The sequence below is a fragment of the Ctenopharyngodon idella genome, chromosome 21, assembly GCF_019924925.1.
Source record: "Ctenopharyngodon idella isolate HZGC_01 chromosome 21, HZGC01, whole genome shotgun sequence".
Lineage (NCBI taxonomy): Eukaryota > Metazoa > Chordata > Actinopteri > Cypriniformes > Xenocyprididae > Ctenopharyngodon > Ctenopharyngodon idella.
The window spans coordinates 23,202,480-23,214,808 of NC_067240.1; the positions used below are offsets into that span (position 1 = coordinate 23,202,480).

The following is a 12,329-nucleotide window of genomic DNA, read 5'->3' on the forward strand; positions in this document are numbered from 1 at the left end:
CTAGGATGGCTTGAGAGTGAGTAAATCATGGGATAATTTTCATTTTTGGGTAAACTATCCCTTTAACAAAGTTGTTTCAAGGGGGCTATTTCTATAAATGTACCCTGTAAGCCACTTTGAATAAAAGCATCTGCTACATCTCCCCAATGCAAAGGAATTATTGAGTTATTCAGAATTCCATTTCTTATATAAAGTCTGCAGATATACTCTCTAAATCAAACACTTTTTGATCCAAAGAGTTTTAAAGCCTGACTGTGCATTGATGATTTCAAATGAGAGATGTTTGTAGAATTGTTAAGTCTTATGAAATTGATAAAACCTGCATGAAATCATGACATCAAATATTCGGTTTAGTTGCACAAATTACATTTAAATTGGCTTCTTGACTTGTTACATAGTCGATATTGACTGAATTTCAGAGATAATTCTATCAGATCATGTAAACATAACTGAATATGATCATTTACATATTAGGCACATAATGTAATCTCACAGACTTTGAGAGCTTAAATAATTCAGTCTTTGCTTAGAAACAGGGCACAGAAGTGCCAAACCAGATGCAATCTTTTCATCCTTCCTATCATGTATTTGAATAATAATCGACAAGTCGGTGTTGATCTTCTGTAAATGAACATCGATCTTTGCTGTTTTTGAGCTGTGTTGATGGAGAGTTGATATAAGTGAATGTCCATAGAGCTGAGATGATGCGGTTGAGAAATGAAAGTGTGCTTATCTCCATTGACAGATTCATGCTGCATACAGTTAACAAAACAGTCTAGAAACTTCATGTGAGTGTGTGTTAGCCTTTGGACAACACTTGATTTGTTTCATGGCAGTACAATTTTGTCTTGCAATGAATAATCCAGACCATCCCAGTTGTCTGCAATGGATTTACTATTTATTTATTTTTTGCATTTCTGAGACTGCATGTAAATATTTAAAAAAAAATATATCAAGACCCCTGCATTTTATTTCATTGCTTTGGACACAGTTCTAGGTCTCAATCTGGGCCAATTGAGATCATGTGCACGCATTAGAAAGCAAATCACAAGACTGTCCCAGATCAAAACAATTCTCAAAAGCTTAGTGCCCTTAACACACACTAAATCCAAACATCTCTAATACAGTTTTGGCTCAGTATTTGAGGTTAAGCTTATCCTATCATTCATCATGTTCAGAAACTCACAAGTTGCTTTCAGTCTAGTTTTATCCCCTGCAAAGGGCTCCTTCCCTTTCCTTTCCCTATGTATAGATAAAACGTTATCAAAATGATTCCAGTTCGCATGGATCCGCGGAAACGACAAATAATTCTGTATTATGCAGGCCAGGCAAGTAATTTGTTGATGTCACTTTGTAAAGAAAGACTGTCTGCGCACATACACATTCAAACGCACATACCTATAGACTAAACATGGAAATGTAAATGAACGACAAGAACGCATTAAAAGTCTTCTGTTTCCAGTTAAAAAGGTGTCATTTAAGCAACCCCTAAGTTAATAATTAACAATTTTTACAACGGAAGTGATTCAATCAAAAACTTACTTTAGCTCGATAACTTTTTCCTAGAGCTGCTGTAAAGCCAAAACAATCTCTGTCCATTAATTTTCCTATTATCACTGTGAAGCTGCTTTAAAACAATCTGTATTGTAAAAAGCGTTATATAAATGAAGATGATTTGACGTGACTTGACTTTTAGTTAAAACAGCTCAACGATGCATTTTAGTCTGGGATTAGGCTTAAGCCTTGTCTGTGAAACCAGGGTATTGTAGGGTGTTGTACATTTTATTGGTGCAGAGATGAGTATGTGTATTTTGTAATACAAAATAATACAAAACTTAGAAGCATCACAATTAGCAAATTGTGTTTTCTGTTACATAGGGACTGTTGAACAGACATTCAGAAGTGTATTTTAAAGCGCAAAGTATTAAAAAATCAAAATGTTTAAATAAAGCTCTGTAAAAAAACTGTAATTGCATTTTTTGTCCCATCAGGCAATTAAAAGTTCTACACACGCTTGTAGTTCTCATGCCCACTTGAACAAGTGGCCAAGTGCACCAGAAGTCATATGATCAACACATGTCATATGATATAATATCAGTGATCAACATATGATCACTAGTCAACACATGGTCAGTTACCCCCCTGCTGGTAGAAAACTACACTACACCAACTACTCCGTCTGATTCTAAAAAAAAAATATTTTTCTCCATTGACAGGCCAACATTTAAATGACTAGTATTTCATTATATTTTGGTAGACAACTCATCAGAGTCTGATTCTTTTTTTTAAGGGGTTCTTAAAAGTGTGCAATGCACTTTTTTTTAAATGCTTTTCCCAGTCTGCTGCACTTCATATCACAGATCAAGATAGTTGCTAGTGAAGGGTTTGAAACTGTGTACGTTCTTGTCATCTTATTGCCCAAAGTATACTTCACTTTTTACGTGTACGCGTACAGTGCGCGTGACGCGAATTTCATCATAGGAAGAGTACCTGTGTTTTGTAACCACATGGGTTGAAAGTGCAATTATTATTATTTATTTTTTTTTTTGCAGTTATTTGTACATTCACAAGGTGGCAACTGTGCCCTGGTAGTAAAAGAAAAAACTGCATAAACAGAACAGACCGAACGCATGCAAGCTACAGAGTCAGTGGAGGCCTACATAGACGAGATTGTGCAGAGAGGTTTCCCTCATTTGTACAACTCTAGCCAGAAATGTTCACAAGTCCCTGCGGTTCAAGTCAAGTCAAGTCTCAAGTCTTTAGGGTCCAAGTCAAGTGTCAAGTCAAGTTTTTTGTTTGATTTTTAGCAATATTTTTTTCAGCTACAGTAGTTGTTATTGTAATTAACAGTGAATTGAAATATCAAAACAGATTACTTTTACTTTAAAATTGCCTAATAAAGCACAAAAAATACTACTGAAATACTATTACTTACCGTTACTTTCCAACTTTATGCAAAATTATACTTTAGAATTTAGAACTACCACAAGGAAAAAAAAAAGTGCTGTGCATTTTGAGCTATTTGAGTTGCCGTAGTTTGCTGTAGACAAGCAATGCTGGAAAATGTAGTCTTCCAGTCAGCGCCAGCGGTAACAAAGCCTGTGTAAAGACAATCGTTACAGTAAACAACACAACGAACAACATTTCCATCTGTGTGTCTCGTTTGTGATAAGATGATATAATAACACACTTCGACTCAACAAACTGATCTGTGGAAATGAGGTGGACAGGGTCAAAAAATGCGTATGGAATTGTTCGTCCAATCCAGATGCAAATTAACTTGGTAAATCTGGATATTATATGTATATGTTAGCAAATACTTGGGGGAAAAAAAACATGAAAAGGACATGGAAACGTGTACTTGAAAATGGACCGCAACCAAGCCTCTGCAGCTGTGCAACCTCACATCTTCAGAATAATTGATTGCTTTTCAATTTTTCAAAGTTTTTCGCAAGGTAAGACTTAAATATTTTTACAATTTTATTGGTAATTTATTTAATACACGTTTTGTGATGGGGGATGAATTCGCGTGCCTTTAGATGCGTCACGCGCTCGCTGCCTTGGTGTGTTTAGAGATGATTTGTGATATTCGCTGCTGCAGCACATTTGAGAATGAATGAACAGTAAAATGTGGTGTTTCTTGCTGTCATGTGGGGTAGTAAATAGAGAACTAATCGGGACTTATTTTTCACTCAGTTTCTGTCTTCAAGTCCAAGTCCAAGTCAAGTCTCGGGTCAGTTGTTCACGAGTCCAAGTCAAGTCACAAGTCATTTTTTTGCGACTTAAGTGCGACTCGAGTTTCCATCTCTGATCTAGCATGAAAGAATACAAAGATATTTACACTGGCTGTAACTCGTGGCGAGAAATTGGCGCAAGTGTCGAACGCCTGTGTATGCATATGAGTCAAATTAAGTAGCCTATACTTTGCAAGGCTGTGTGCTCAATTGTGTGGTTAAAAAAAAACGAAGTATACTTTGGGCTTTATCAGCCAATCAGCATTGTCATGACATCATTTTCCTGCAGCTCCAGGATAATTTTTGCATGGAATTTACAGTTCATGTGATTGGCTCAAATCTTTCTATGGTACATATATGACAGCACTCTTCCATCCAGTCCTGTGTCAGCCAAGCAGCTGCCATTGAGTTAAATGGTAATGCTAGCAGATATCTTTTTTTTATTATAGACCTCCTTGACATGTCGACTAGTGGCAGAACTAATCGACTAGTCAACTAGGTTACGAACCCCTGATGTATTTCTATCCCTCCTTTCCTTGAACCTCAGCGCTACTTTATCCCTTTCTCTGCTTCTTAACCTATTCATGCTGCGTTCTCCCTCTCTATCTGTCTTTCTCTCTCTCCCTCCTTTGGATTTCGAATCATGATCCCCTCTGCTGCAAAGAAAACTCCACCTACTCAGAGCTGCTAATGTAGTCACTGACAGTGCAAGCTCTCTCCTGCTCTCTCTCTCTCTCTTTCTCTCTCACTCACGCTCCCTCCACTCCGGTCCCACATAAATAAATAGCATCAGAAGGATGTGGGAGAAGAGAGATGTTGCTGCCAGTGGAAAAAGAACAATGTTGAGGCAACTCTTCCCTGTTTATCTTCAGCGCATGCTTCCAGTCTGGGGATTACAGGCACATTCCCTCTGGATTTCTTGCCCACTGAAGGATGCTCTCTTCTGACGGCACTCCTGCCGTACACACAGAGAGGACTACTGGACTTTTCTCACTGTTTCCACCTACCCATCAGAGAGCCACTGATCTTGCCAACCAGAGGAGCCCATGGAGTCCATCCCCATGGTAGATGGTCCACTCCACATTTGTGCTTGGCAATAGACAAAGAGGCAAAGAGATTAGAAACATTGGCAGCCGATCAACTCCATGGTTTTCTGACTTTATCAAGGCTGTGATTTTTGGCATCTGATAAAGAGGTAGGACTTCAAAATATATTTTGTCCCTCCTGATTTAGTGTTTTCAGTGCTTTTGATTGCACTTTTTGTACTTTCATTGCTCATAATGGTTCAGCAAATTTGCACTGTGTTTTTAATGCACTTCAGCATGAAATTTAATGTATTAGGTTTAAAATGAAAGTTTTAAGACAATTTGTTATGATACCATCCTCCTCTCATTATTCCATAGCTGTTGTGGAAACTAAGAGGACCCCAAAATGAAGGTCCTAACCGCCAAAATTATCTTTATTGGGTTAGAAGAGACTTAAAGATGTGCAGGAACCCTCATTTGAGCTGTATGTGTTGCTTTAGACTTGCCGAGCAGAACCACATTGTGACTTCTTGCAATATTGTGGACGCAGGTGATGTGTGATGCCTGCTGAGGTAGCTCATTACTCTGAGCCAAGAGACTGAGGCTACATATCAGCTGAAACCAGTTTTGTTTCTCTGCCAAAACATCTCTGTCACACTCACAAATGCCAAACACGCCGTGGCGTATTTCCCATCCACAATGGCAGGCTGTATATCTGGTTTCTGAAAAGGAAGATGTGTTGTTTGGCAGAATCTTTGTCTTTAGAGAGTTGTTGCTGCATCTCGACGATCTGATTTAGCCAGAAGGCACTTTTCTGCCACATTGGTGTCCACAATTTTTTGTTTAGTGCCATTCAGCCTGTATGCACTCTCTCCTACCTCTTCAAGCACCTCATAAAGTATTATATTCCCTTTTTCTTCCACTTAAAAGGGTATTTCTTGTTGCCAAAAGGTCATTGTGGAGATGTGCGGGCATCTTAAATGTGCACTTAGGGCCAAATGTGCGACTAGTTTGTCAGCAGAGACAGACTGAAAAGATGTAGAAGGAGTCATTTGTGCTGGAGATCTAATGAGCACCTGAGGGCAGGTTGACAGACTGTCTGGCCAGGGGATGGAAAAATCCCTCTATAGATTTGAACAGAATTAATTGTCAGAGAAAAGGAAATTAGCCGCTTTGCACACCTGTTTGTGACTGAATAGATCTGAAGCCCAGCATGGCAAATATGATAGTTTTTTGAAACCATCATGTGTTTGCAAAATTTGTACATAGAATGTATATTCTAAGAAGAAGGATATTACAGAATATTATAAAATGCTCTTTAACAATTCTTGGCATTGATATACACCTGTCATTATTCTGAACTGCTTATGTTACCAAATAGTATAAAAAATAATTTTAACCCCCCCCCCCTTTTTTTTTTTGCTTATTTGTTTTGCATCAGACATCTTTGACATATTAGCAGTCATTTCTTGAGTCAATTAAATGTATAACTTGATACAATTAAACTGGAAACACACAAAGGTCAGTATTACATTCATAACCGCCTATATAACAGTATGACAGTGGTATGTGAAGAGTAAATGAAAATGTTATGTAATGTGACTAACACTAGACATGTCTTGAAATTTTGAAGGACAGACTTTTATAGTGACGTAAGACTAAATGGAAACATAACAGAAAAGCTAAACAAGAATCGATGGAAAATATGGCCATATACATATTTAGACCTTAAAGGTGCAGTAAGCAATTTCTGAGAAACGCTGTTAATATTTGAAATCACCAAAACAAACATTCCCCTACCCAAAAGGATCACACCCCTAACTTGATAGCTCCGCCCCCAAATTCACAAACATGCTATGCACAGGCACCTCCTCCCTCATGAGTGGACACGCCCCTTACTGCTGATTGGCTACAAGTGTGTTGTGGTGCTCGGTCCGATCCATTTTCAACAGCGTTTCTCAGAAATCGCTTACTGCTTCTTAAAGCCCGGAACACCAAACCGACGTCGACGAACTAGTGGCGATGAAAGCAGACTGCGGTGTTGGCTCACGTCGGCAGCGTCTGGGTCCAGAGTTGCCCACAAACCGATGCTCAACACCCGATGGCCAAGTAGCACGTCCGTGCCATTCTGTACCAGCAGGTGGCAGTAGCAGAACAGCCAATCAGAATGATCAGAAGACCCAACTGACCGACGAGCTCCGACACCGATTCAACATGTCGAAACGGCCGAAAAAAGCCGTCGAGGACCAACATCAGCCGACGGTGCGGAACACACTGAGAAAGCTTAGTGGGCCGACGAAGAAAAACTGCCCAACAGCCGACCGTTGGCTTGGTGTGTTCCAGGCTTAAAGTAACACTTATTAAATGGAAAAGAACATCAGTGAAATACACCAGTAGTTTGAAAACCACATTCATCTGCATTTTAATATAAAAAGTTATGGTAAATGCATTCTGGGATGTCCTCTGATCATTCTTCATGCGTATTTCCACAGGCCTAGAGGCAGCTGTATGTATAACTAGTATGTATAACTTTTAGTGAGAGAACTAGTAATGATTTGATAAAGGCTTAGTTTGGGTTTGTTCACCCAAAACTTTTGTCATTTTTTACTTACCCTGATGTTGCTATGATGCAAGCTATGACTTTCTTTCTTCTGTAGAACACAGATAAAGAAATTTTAAATATTTGTAATCATTGAAAAGAGAGAGGAAAAAAAAAAAAAAATCCTAGGACTTTTTTTTCCTTCAAAATATCTTCTGTTACATTTATTAAATGTTACAATTATCCCTGTTGTCCCCTAAGGCTCAGCTATACATTTCAGTCCCTGCTGCTTTCTTTAACTTGTGTGAAATGAGTTCCTGCTGAAATCCTTTGTATTAGCCTAAGAGCTCTGTGCCACACAGCACATCTGTGTAAGGGCTTCTATAGAGATTATTAATTCTGTTTGGGTGGGAGGCATGTATATCAACAGCAGACTCCACAGAGACAGGAAACGGGAGGATTATTTTTGCACTCTAATTAGTCTACTACAAGCTCCGACTTAATTGGTGGCCCCTAGTTTACATTTGATGTGTTGAGAAATGGAAAAAAAGGCTAAAAGGAGGGTGAGACGAAATGAATATGTAAAAAACTAAACAATCCGTCAACATTCTTTTGAAGTGGTTCGGGGAGAAGACCAGGCAGGATGTGAAGCCAGTGGAAGCTGGGTCTGTGCACTCAAATCAAACAGGAATCCTGTTTGAATAAATATGTAATCTGAGCCTACAGGACCATGATGCATTAAAAATGAGGACATATTTGACTCTTAAGAAGATGCTCAGAAATGTGTACAGAATTAGGTTGCTGTCATTTGCGCTTCGATCCAGCTGAATGCACATGCAGGCACACACATATATGTATAGGTATACGTGTTTGTGTGTGTGATTGTTTAATTTTTTTCTTGTAAGCGCAGACTGTCTCTTGTACTGTATGTTGTGTCATGCTGATGCATTTAGACGGGTATTCAAGCCATCTAGAACTGATGCACTACAAAAACGTGGTTTTCTTTTCAAATATTTATCAGCCTCTGTTTCTCATTCAGTATAAAACAGAGGTTACCTATACAGGTGAAAACTGTATGTGCGTGTTTTGATTATCTGTTAAATAACTAATATTAATATTATTATTGTTAAAATTATTATTATCATCAGTGAGATAAATTATGGATGTGAAAATTTGATGAGAATTACTATTATTATTATTAACATCCAATAAAAATACATACACATGCTTAAAAAGGCACATTTACATTATTACATGATAAATTTATACATTGACTATATACTGGATAGGACATCTACTATATACTGAACTATATACTTGTTTTAAAAGAATATTTCTTTCTTATTTTTTATTTTTTTATTTTAAGCATGAACTTTACTAAATTTGGTTAGACTGGTGTCAAAAAATAAAAAAATAAAAAAAAAAATAATGTGGAAAGGCAAAGTATTAATGTCCCATATCTCATGCAATTTTCTTTCTAATGTAATCTTTCTTTAAAGATATTTTGTTCTTATTTTCTGGTAAAAAATTAGATATTTACTAACTAAGACATATATTTTTGCAGTGTAAAAGGGCAAAAGACAAAGCTTCACTAAAAAATGCTGGGTTGAAAATGGACAAACCCAGTGGTTGGGTTAAAGGTTTGCCCAACATGCTTGGCATTTTTATTTAACCCAACTATTGTTTAAAAATTACTAAATGGCTGGCTTAAAATGAACCAAAAATATGTTGGTAATTACAAATCGGACACATAATTACTAGAAGTAACAATAATCAAAAGGTGAACATTTATTAATAAGCAATTTAATACATGTTTATTGTTTAATTATTATTCATTAAACTTACTAATAAATTTTCATTTATTAAGCATATTAATAAATGTTAATTTCCAACATACTTTGGGTTCATTTTGAAGGAAGCAATACAGTAACTTATAAACAATAGTTGAGTTAAATACAACTACCCAGCAGGTTGGGCAAACATTTAACCCAACTGCTGGGTTTGTCCATTTTCAACCCAATTTGGGTTTTTTTTAACCCAGTTTTTTTTTAGAGTGTACCATTACTATTGTTCCAGATCCATTTATATTGGTTACAGATGTTCTGTCAGTTCTAAAATATATGGCCTTGAATTCAAACAGTGTCTATGTATAGATTGGCCAATTAAAGTATGATATCTGGCCAATAAAACCCAACAGTGAAAAATGACTTGCACTTATTACCTGTCAAAAATTTTATGGGGATTGAAAGGCCAGTGAAGTGTCCTGTTCTTTAAATCCCTTCTTACCCAAACCTCAAATTGATACGTTACCCTTCACATGAGGTCTTATGTTTGCCTTGGGATTTATTCTGGAGAACAACGTTTGACACATCAGTCCCTTAAAGCGGAGACAATGTGAATCCATTTCGACTGTCAAAACTGCCACATTTGTCTATTAAAATGCCTCTACTTCCTGTGAAAAGAAGTCCTCCCGTTCTCTGTTTGGTTATTTAAATCCGTTATCTTGCACAAAGCTGTCCAGCTGCTCCACATGGGAGAATGAAACCTCTGTCAACCTCCCCGTCTGTGTCACAGAGATGCTTGTACCTTTCGGAAGGCGTCACATGAAGAACCGCCGCCCGCGTTGATGCGTCTATGCCCGACGAACAGCGGAGTCCGTGTGGGTGCAAACACCTTCATTATTTGATTGCCATCTGTGTAACGCCTGCTGAATTCTCAGCCATAATAAATGCGGCACGTGGGCCTCCGGCACGGCATTAAGTGCACAATAACTCCGCGTATCGTTTTGATGCAGACCTGCACAGCTGCGCACCTGAAATCAGGAGCTCTGGGGCTCAGCTTAAGGGTGATCCTCCGTGACTGACACATAATGTAGAATGAGGGTCACCTTATTATACTGCCGACATCTGCTAGCCTCCAACTCCATGATTTGCTGGAGAAAATGGTGCAAATTAGACAGGGGAGTTTGTAGGGGTCTCACCACCTCAATTAAGGTTTGAACCACCCCAAAGGAAGTCAAAACAAAAGCTTGGGGAAGCTTAAGGGTGTTAAACTTACAAAATAGGAACAAATACATCACAAAACATGTTTGGTTAACTGTATTAGGGATGAGATATGCATGAGATAAATCTTGACAGGTTGAGCCCTGAAAATGACCTATAAAAGGCTTTTAAAATATAAGTAAATCATTTTTATTATTTATAAGGTTTTTTAAATTTCAGTTGCGTACACAGAAAGCACTTCTTTATTTTGAGCTGATGGGAGCCTTTCGTAAATACACAAATAATCAGGGGTTTATGCATATTTTCAAGTATGTTAATGTAAGCAAATGGATTATGGATAATATTGTCTGTGTGAGTGATGGTCATATTTACCTGCTGTATGGTTGGGTGCATTGACTAATGAGCTTCTGGAGTTAGATTTATTTAACCCTTTATTCAGCAGAATTGAATGCTTGAATAGATTTAACATTCAAACAATGGATTACACCTGCAAACTGCTGCTGTTTTGCTTCATGAACGCAATTTTATGATCAGCAGTGTACGTGTAAGATCTGAATCTGAATTCAAACTATCATTGTAGTGACAATCATTTTTATTAAGTCAAATAAGTAGCATTTTATAACCAATTTCACTACAGGGCTGTTGAATGCTTGATTCTGATTGATTGATTCCAAGTAATTTTGCATTTTCCAGTAAATGCATGGCTAAAGTAGTTCCAGGCAGGTTTTGATCGCATTACATTTCCATATCACTTCACCAAATTGTTTTAGTTATTTTAAAGGTTCTTACAGCCTACAACAGCAAATGAACCAAAACCCAGAAAGATGCTGGCCAAGCAAATAAATATAACAAACAATATATGATAAATGTCAAACTATTTCCATGTTTTCCCTCGAAATAAGTTTTATCTACAGAAAGCACACTCTCTTTCTCCGGTTCTCTCTCCCACCCAAATGCAATGACAAATAGTCCAAATATACAGTCAATCAATCAATCAATCAAGGGGGGGAAAAAAATATTAAAATGATTGTGAAAATGAAATGCTTAAGCACGAAATCAACATATTAAAATGATTTCTGAAGGATCATGTGACACTGAAGACAGGAATAATGATGCTGAAAATTCAGCTTTGACATCACTGGAATAAATTACATTTTAAATATTCAAATATCTTTTAAATTGCAATAATATTTCACAAAATTTTACTGTATTTTTCATCAAGTAAAAGCAGCCTTGGTGAGCATACTGTAGGAATCTTCTTAATAACATAAAAGATCTTACTGATCCCAAATGTTTTAATGGTATATACATATACAACATAAAATGTACATTTTATTTCAGTTGTTTTTAATGTTTAATTTCTCATCTGTCTGCAATTTTAAAATAACTTTGTGCGTCTAAGAATTTAATGCATAGCCCACATTCAAGTTCTGTAAAGAGGGATACAATAAAGTAAAATTCTCAGGCTGGTATGGCTGTGCTCAAAAAGACAGCGGGCAAAAATTGAGACAAGATATTATATTGTTTGTCTATGAGTCTATGAGTGGCATAGATGTTTGATTTCCTGAGACAAATTTTAAAGAGCGGCCTTCTTTTGAAACATTGGATTCAGCATGTCGATAATATAACCAGCCTGTCAAAACAGTTACAAGCTCTGCAGGAGTTTTAAGATTACAAGGCTCCAAATTTCAAAATATATTGCAGTGTTACCCTTCAGTCAAATAGAATTTTTATTGAACATTAGAGAAAAACTTGGCTTTAAACATGCCAGTGTCCTCATGCCATGATGCATGATGGGTATTGTTGCAGCACTACAGTATTTGTAATGTGTTTAAATTGGACAGCAACATCTGTATATTAAAAGTACTGTAACAATTTTAAATTAAAAATATATAAATTTGCTCAAATGCTCCATTTTGACTAGGAGGCAGGGCCGTAACCACCATAGACATTGAGGGGGACAAGTCCCCCCAATAATTAGAAATGGCCAAATCGTCCCCCCCAATATTTGAAATTCTTGCACTGCTCT

The 12,329-nt window shown here is 37.2% G+C and overlaps 1 protein-coding gene across 2 annotated transcripts in view; it reads left to right on the plus strand.

The window, feature by feature from the left end:
* The window catches only part of sgcd (sarcoglycan, delta (dystrophin-associated glycoprotein)), a 221,802-nt gene that overhangs the window by 18,136 nt on the left and 191,337 nt on the right, over positions 1–12,329 (plus strand). The window contains exon 1 of one of the 2 annotated variants that reach the window (XM_051878784.1): positions 4,536–4,929. The exons of the other annotated variant lie outside the window; for it this stretch is intronic. The gene's annotated coding sequence lies outside the window, so the exon portion shown is untranslated. Of the gene's footprint in view, positions 1–4,535; positions 4,930–12,329 lie in introns of those variants that run through there. 2 annotated transcript variants of the gene reach the window in all.